The following is an 8944-nucleotide window of genomic DNA, read 5'->3' as shown; positions in this document are numbered from 1 at the left end:
AATAAAAATGTTACGGATATGTGTAGATGATCATTTATATAAAAAGAAGATGTGGTATGTTTTCCATTGAATCAACTCTCCACAACAGACCAAATGACACAGAAATTAAGTCTGGTAGAAGATGATTTATCTATTATTGTGTTGTTATTAGCTTTGAACACGCTTCCACTAACGTCAATTACTCTTAGTACGGCACTGTATGTCTTTTGTCTTTATGTTAGAGGTGCTTGTGCTGAGTGTCGATCTGATTAGTCAATCCATTTCCAACTAATTTGTTTACGGTTTGTTTTTTATGTTGTGCTGTATAACCACTGTCGCAGGTTAGGGCCTTGAAATGATGCGTGTACATATACATATTTAAGCCCTCAAAGTTCTACATATTACCATGTAATTTGTAACAGCCGAAAACAGAACTACAAATTGGATCAGCATTTAAAAAGTAAACGACACGTTATACAATATCGAACTTGTAGTTTCGTTGTTATTCTGCGGATTACATGTTGGAACGACTATTATATTATGTATTTGTGCGTTTCTCTATGTTGAGTGTTCTTGCGAATGCTTGTGTTGTATTTCTGTTACGTGGTAATGTCATTTAACATTGCCATACACGCGGGAGCTTTAGCAAGCCATAAAACAGATTCAACACACTATGTTTTCTTTATTCTTGGATTTAGAAGAGGATTTGATGTTTCTTTCTGAAGAACAACAACATAATTAAAATGTTACAAAATTCTAAGTTGTCCTGTCTATCGTTCTTCATTTTATTTCCATCAACATTCCAAAAAAAGGGCAAATAAAGCATACAATTGGTCATCCCATAACCAACGACTTTATAGAAACCAAGTTTGACAAACAGGTGGATAAATCAATGTCTGTTCAATGCAGTTTTGATGCCTGTTCAATATTTTAGTAATTAATGTGTTCTAATTGTCAGTACAGTATAATTAACCGACTTATATAAATCATTTCATTAAACCATAAACTACGTTTTCGTGTCGAGGTGTTCTAAAAACAATCAATTCACCTTTTTAACATTTTTTGCATTTATTTTTTGTTAACATGGTAAACAATCTTATTCATCTATTGTAAATACTGCGTAGTATAACCGGAATACAGGTTTAAAAGGTGTTGTACACTGTGCATCCTTTCACCTAAAGTACAGTACAACATGACGTCCTTGGTCATATGATTGATACAATATATTATGTAAAACACGAAAACCGTATACACCACGTGTCGATCGTATTTCATTTATACATTTAAAAGTTGGTAACAGTATGTAAATACTACATGAGATACTTTCATGATACCACCTTATTTATTCTTTAACTGTACAAAGAAGTGGCTGTCTTATTAATTTCATAATTTCCCCGCCATATCAATATTTAGACCGTTGGTTGGATCGTATGGGTATTTTTTGCATAATTAATGAAGTGTGAGTCAAATTAGTCTTTAATGAACTGATGTATGTGAGTTCTCTGAATCTAAAATGCATAGGAATTCAAAAGAAATGTGTACGCAATGAAAATTAGTTTCCCATGATATCAAGTAAATTATAAGTTTCAAGTATTCACGATACGATACAAAACAATACAATTTTAAAATGGCTAATCATGTCAAACGATACAATACAATACAATACAATACAATACAATACAATACAATACAATACAATACAATACAATACAATACAATACAATACAATACAATACAATACAATACAATACAATACAATACAATACAATACAATACAATACAATACAATACAATACAATACAATACAAACCATATGTTTGCCTCTTGTTGTAATTTTTATTTTCGGTTGCAGTCAAAAGAAACTAATGTTTCAGTATTGAAAGTGGTTACTAGCGAATGATACCATGTTTAATGAGCCTAAATGCCTTCCTGTAACACATGTAATTGATTAGGTATGATACATTTAGAGTCATCACTGATCTACATCGTCACCTATATCTGAATGACGTTGCTCTAATTTAAAATAAAGTAATCTTAATATCTTTCGGAAATGTTGTCAAATTTCCCCATCGTCTACTTTTATTCATACAAGCATAACAGAGGCAAGCAATATGTGCACATAACTTCTTTTTGTTTGGTTATATTCTGCCTAAGAAACTGAAATTATTGGCCGATAGTTTTAGCTTGATTTAATTCAAAACTACTTTTGAAGAAGACGTATGCAATGCTGGTGCCACATGTGGAGCAGGATCTGCTTACCCTTCCGGAGCACCTGAGATCACCCGTAGTTTTTGGTGGGGTTCGTGTCGTTTATTCTTTAGTTTTCTATGTTACCCGTAGTTTTTGGTGGGGTTCGTGTTGTTTATTCTTTAGTTTTCTATGTTAAGGCATGTGTACTATTGTTTGTCTGTTTGTCTTTTTCAGTTTAGCCATGGCATTGTCAGTTTATTTTCGATTTATGAGTTTAACTGTCCCTTTGGTATCTTTCGACCCTCTTTTGTCCTTTACGTAAAATATCCAGTATGCTTCCGGAATGCACAAATATTTGAAAGTTCATGTTAGTGCCTCTTCTGTGTCATCGTACAAAAGGTATCGATTTCTGTAAAATATAAAATACAATAAAAAAATGAACATTCAAATAAGTAGACCGATACTTTTCGTTGGTAGATGAATGTCTCCCTGTCTTCTGTAGTGGTTATGTCCAATAAGTTTGTCTTGATTTTCTCTGATCGTTTGCTATGTTTGCTTATATCTTTTGATTTTAGGAAGTTGTTTGCTTTTGGTGGGATTTTTGCAGCTTCGTCTCTCGTCTCATACGTGTTGTTTTCCCTGAATTATCCATGGGTTTTAATCTTTAATCTTGCATGCTTTACTGCATTATCCATGTGTTTTAATCTGTTATTTTGCAGGTTTTTTTAAGGTATATGTTAGTTCAGCTAAATAGTCTTTTGTAAAGAAACTTTTCTCAAATTGACGGTTTTAAGAATTAAGAAACTAAGGGTCCAACACACTTAGCCCAAATTTACCTTTTTAAAATCTTCAAACGTTCTGCTTTCAGCGCTCCTGATCTAGTGATTTTGCTCAAGAAATACGTTTCAAACGTATGCATGGAATTTATAAAGTGAAGCTTTCATTTTTCGAAGCCGCCCTTAAACATTTGCCATAGAGTACTTAAGTGTTGATTCTTTGTTCAGATTGTCTTCTCTTAGAACAAGTTCATAGTTGTCTACTATCTTCTTTAATGCTTTCTCATTTTGCTCTTCTATACAGTTGGATTTGTCTTTGCTTATGGTTGTTTATCATTTGATTGGTGGTTATATCTACATACACAAAACCATGTTCTGGAATTACAGGTGTGTACTAGTATTACACATGTTACATCTATATTCTAAAAAAAAAACTTTTTCAATTGTTATTGTATAAGTTTACATTTGCAAGTCGTTTGGTTCATTTTACATATTGAAACCAAAACGTGCATTTGATTAGAAATAAACTTCGGGAGGATGTGTTTAATTTTAAAATATAAACAGTTTTAGGGCGACCTTGAAAAATCAAAACACTGTGACATGTGCGGTGGTAAATATGGCCATGATCAAATTTAATTATAGATAGTATGGTGTTTGTTCCTTTGTTCAGATTTTTTCTTCTCTAAAATAAAGCAATTTCATACTGTTCAGTATTTTCTTCTAAATAGTAGGATTTTACATTGTTTGTGGTTGTTTGTCATTTGGTTTTTGTTCATATCGGTAAAACATGAATGTCTTAATATTACTTAAATATATGTTTAGTTGTGATTTGATAAGTTTACATTTTGTAAGTCGATTGGTTCATTTTCTACCATACAAATTTGTTTTTAAAATCGTGAAATTGATTAGAAATAAACGAGGATTTATCTAAATACAAACAGTTTTATATTAATTATGTTCAAATCATGAGTTTATTTATTTCCATCACCAAAAAATGTCATTTTGATGTTTTTTTGTTATTGTGCTATGATTTTTAGTATTTCGTGTCTTTCAATTTTGCTTTAAGTGTTTTATCTATAGTGACTGTGTCTATATGCCATTTTATTTTTCTTTGTTGACATAGTTATTTGTTTTATAGTGACTGCTGAACCCCATATTTTGACATTTTTATCTATTGTCTCGGTTTATTTTGCTCACACAATGGAATTCTCGATATCGGTGGATACATGTACATGTCAAATCGGCATCAAGTCAAATCGGCATCTATATATTTGGTTAACGGAATAGATATTAGTTAAGGCACTATTTAAAACAAAATGTCTATTTCATCTTCTCTTATGCGAGACATATTACGAGAGTGAAAAAAACTAAAGGCTCTAAAGAGCATGTGTCGCTCACCTTGGTCTATATTGACAAAATTGTGTTTTGGTGATGGTGATGTGTTTGCTTACAATTATCTCTATCTATAATGAATTTGGTCCAGTAGAAACAGTGGAAAATATTTTGTAAAAATTTACAAATGAAAACATGTAGACAGATTTGCCCTAACTGCTTCGGTTTCAGAGATATGAGCCCAAAACCTTCGGGCCAGATGAGCTAAAAAAATTAATAAGGGAAATAAACGAGGATTTATCTAAATACAAACAGTTTTATATTAATTATGTTCAAATCATGAGTTTATTTATTTCCATCACCAAAAAATGTCATTTTGATGTTTTTTGTTATTGTGCTATGATTTTTAGTATTTCGTGTCTTTCAATTTTGCTTTAAGTGTTTTATCTATAGTGACTGTGTCTATATGCCATTTTATTTTTCTTTGTTGACATAGTTATTTGTTTTATAGTGACAGCTGAACCCCATATTTTGACATTTTTATCTATTGTCTCGGTTTATTTTGCTCACACAATGGAATTCTCGATATCGGTGGATACATGTACATGTCAAATCGGCATCAAGTCAAATCGGCATCAAGTCAAATCGGCATCAAGTCAAATCGGCATCAAGTCAAATCGGCATCAAGTCAAATCGGCATAAAGTCAAATCGGCATCAAGTCAAATCGGCATCTATATATTTGGTTAACGGAATAGATATTAGTTAAGGCACTATTTAAAACAAAATGTCTATTTCATCTTCTCTTATGCGAGACATATTACGAGAGTGAAAAAAACTAAAGGCTCTAAAGAGCATGTGTCGCTCACCTTGGTCTATATTGACAAAATTGTGTTTTGGTGATGGTGATGTGTTTGCTTACAATTATCTCTATCTATAATGAATTTGGTCCAGTAGAAACAGTGGAAAATATTTTGTAAAAATTTACAAATGAAAACATGTAGACAGATTTGCCCTAACTGCTTCGGTTTCAGAGATATGAGCCCAAAACCTTCGGGCCAGATGAGCTAAAAAAATTAATAAGGGAAATAAACGAGGATTTATCTAAATACAAACAGTTTTATATTAATTATGTTCAAATCATGAGTTTATTTATTTCCATCACCAAAAAATGTCATTTTGATGTTTTTTGTTATTGTGCTATGATTTTTAGTATTTCGTGTCTTTCAATTTTGCTTTAAGTGTTTTATCTATAGTGACTGTGTCTATATGCCATTTTATTTTTCTTTGTTGACATAGTTATTTGTTTTATAGTGACAGCTGAACCCCATATTTTGACATTTTTATCTATTGTCTCGGTTTATTTTGCTCACACAATGGAATTCTCGATATCGGTGGATACATGTACATGTCAAATCGGCATCAAGTCAAATCGGCATCAAGTCAAATCGGCATCAAGTCAAATCGGCATCAAGTCAAATCGGCATAAAGTCAAATCGGCATCAAGTCAAATCGGCATCTATATATTTGGTTAACGGAATAGATATTAGTTAAGGCACTATTTAAAACAAAATGTCTATTTCATCTTCTCTTATGCGAGACATATTACGAGAGTGAAAAAAACTAAAGGCTCTAAAGAGCATGTGTCGCTCACCTTGGTCTATATTGACAAAATTGTGTTTTGGTGATGGTGATGTGTTTGCTTACAATTATCTCTATCTATAATGAATTTGGTCCAGTAGAAACAGTGGAAAATATTTTGTAAAAATTTACAAATGAAAACATGTAGACAGATTTGCCCTAACTGCTTCGGTTTCAGAGATATGAGCCCAAAACCTTCGGGCCAGATGAGCTAAAAAAATTAATAAGGGAAATAAACGAGGATTTATCTAAATACAAACAGTTTTATATTAATTATGTTCAAATCATGAGTTTATTTATTTCCATCACCAAAAAATGTCATTTTGATGTTTTTTGTTATTGTGCTATGATTTTTAGTATTTCGTGTCTTTCAATTTTGCTTTAAGTGTTTTATCTATAGTGACTGTGTCTATATGCCATTTTATTTTTCTTTGTTGACATAGTTATTTGTTTTATAGTGACAGCTGAACCCCATATTTTGACATTTTTATCTATTGTCTCGGTTTATTTTGCTCACACAATGGAATTCTCGATATCGGTGGATACATGTACATGTCAAATCGGCATCAAGTCAAATCGGCATCAAGTCAAATCGGCATCAAGTCAAATCGGCATCAAGTCAAATCGGCATCAAGTCAAATCGGCATAAAGTCAAATCGGCATCAAGTCAAATCGGCATCTATATATTTGGTTAACGGAATAGATATTAGTTAAGGCACTATTTAAAACAAAATGTCTATTTCATCTTCTCTTATGCGAGACATATTACGAGAGTGAAAAAAACTAAAGGCTCTAAAGAGCATGTGTCGCTCACCTTGGTCTATATTGACAAAATTGTGTTTTGGTGATGGTGATGTGTTTGCTTACAATTATCTCTATCTATAATGAATTTGGTCCAGTAGAAACAGTGGAAAATATTTTGTAAAAATTTACAAATGAAAACATGTAGACAGATTTGCCCTAACTGCTTCGGTTTCAGAGATATGAGCCCAAAACCTTCGGGCCAGATGAGCTAAAAAAATTAATAAGGGAAATAAACGAGGATTTATCTAAATACAAACAGTTTTATATTAATTATGTTCAAATCATGAGTTTATTTATTTCCATCACCAAAAAATGTCATTTTGATGTTTTTTGTTATTGTGCTATGATTTTTAGTATTTCGTGTCTTTCAATTTTGCTTTAAGTGTTTTATCTATAGTGACTGTGTCTATATGCCATTTTATTTTTCTTTGTTGACATAGTTATTTGTTTTATAGTGACAGCTGAACCCCATATTTTGACATTTTTATCTATTGTCTCGGTTTATTTTGCTCACACAATGGAATTCTCGATATCGGTGGATACATGTACATGTCAAATCGGCATCAAGTCAAATCGGCATCAAGTCAAATCGGCATCAAGTCAAATCGGCATCAAGTCAAATCGGCATAAAGTCAAATCGGCATCAAGTCAAATCGGCATCTATATATTTGGTTAACGGAATAGATATTAGTTAAGGCACTATTTAAAACAAAATGTCTATTTCATCTTCTCTTATGCGAGACATATTACGAGAGTGAAAAAAACTAAAGGCTCTAAAGAGCATGTGTCGCTCACCTTGGTCTATATTGACAAAATTGTGTTTTGGTGATGGTGATGTGTTTGCTTACAATTATCTCTATCTATAATGAATTTGGTCCAGTAGAAACAGTGGAAAATATTTTGTAAAAATTTACAAATGAAAACATGTAGACAGATTTGCCCTAACTGCTTCGGTTTCAGAGATATGAGCCCAAAACCTTCGGGCCAGATGAGCTAAAAAAATTAATAAGGGAAAACAGGAGTCTTCAATCACAGGCACTTGTCTCAGAACCCCATCCCCTATATACCTTTAAGTAATATAACGCAAGGTACTTGACTCGCATATTTTTTTATTGCACTGCAACGAAGTTGTCGGTGCCATATAGTTTACCATTGTCTGTAATTCCGTCATTCCGTCATCCTGTCATTCCGCAAAAAAACATTATACGGAGGTTTTTTTCTAAAAGCCTTCAGATATTGGGCTGATTTTTGGTATGTGAGTTAACCGTTCCGCTCCGCTAGTTTTTACTGAAATTACGCCTTCAGATATTGGGCCGATTTTTGGCCAGTATGTGCGTTAACCATGATGAGTAACAGATCAAGTTCAAATTTTATTTCGCTTCGCTAATTTTTACCGAAATTACGAACTTTGGGCTTTGATAAATTGTTGAAAATCACAGTTACCATGGTTACACGGACTTTTTTTCTAAACGCTTTCAGATATTGGGATGATTTTTTGGCATCTGAGTTAACCAAGATGAGTCACAGATCAAGTTTAGTTTTGTTCCGCTCGGCTATTTTTTGACAAAATAACGGGCTATGGAGATTTTTTCTAAACGCTTTCAGATATTAGGCGGTTTTTTGGAATGTGAGTTTTTCTTGATGAGTTACAGAGTCAAGCTTCAGTTTCGTTCCTCTCGGCTTTGCTGTAATTTGAAGCTTTGGACTTATATAAAAATCACAGTGATACGGACTTTTTTTGTAAATGCTTTCCGATATTGGAGCCTGGATATTGGGCTGATTTTTTATATGTGAGAATACCATCATGTTTATGTTATTGAAACTGCAGATTTTTCAAATTTTTTAGACGGGGCCATTTATGTCGCTTTGACACATCTACATGTAGTTTAAACATGTCACCAGGTCGCGAAATTCCGTTATATTTGGATTTCTCAGTAAGCAAACCCTTAGCAATAAAACTTTTCAGTTCTGTCGTAAATCTACATGTAAATTGATTTATCTGCACCGAGTGTAATACGCCTACTTTTATTCTAGGAATCATAGCAGGCTAAGTGTGTATTTATAGTTCGTCCACCAACACCTGGATTGGAAGTATAACGAACCTAGCTGGTGCCGAATTGTATGGCTCATGCATGATATGCAGATTTAAACATACATGTGCCGAAGTGATAAGAATTCTTCTATGCGATTGTCAAGCAAGGAGAGTTAAACCGGCTACAAAATA

This window comes from Mytilus trossulus, chromosome 6, assembly GCF_036588685.1.
Source record: "Mytilus trossulus isolate FHL-02 chromosome 6, PNRI_Mtr1.1.1.hap1, whole genome shotgun sequence".
NCBI lineage: Eukaryota > Metazoa > Mollusca > Bivalvia > Mytilida > Mytilidae > Mytilus > Mytilus trossulus.
This window is presented reverse-complemented; position numbering follows the sequence as displayed.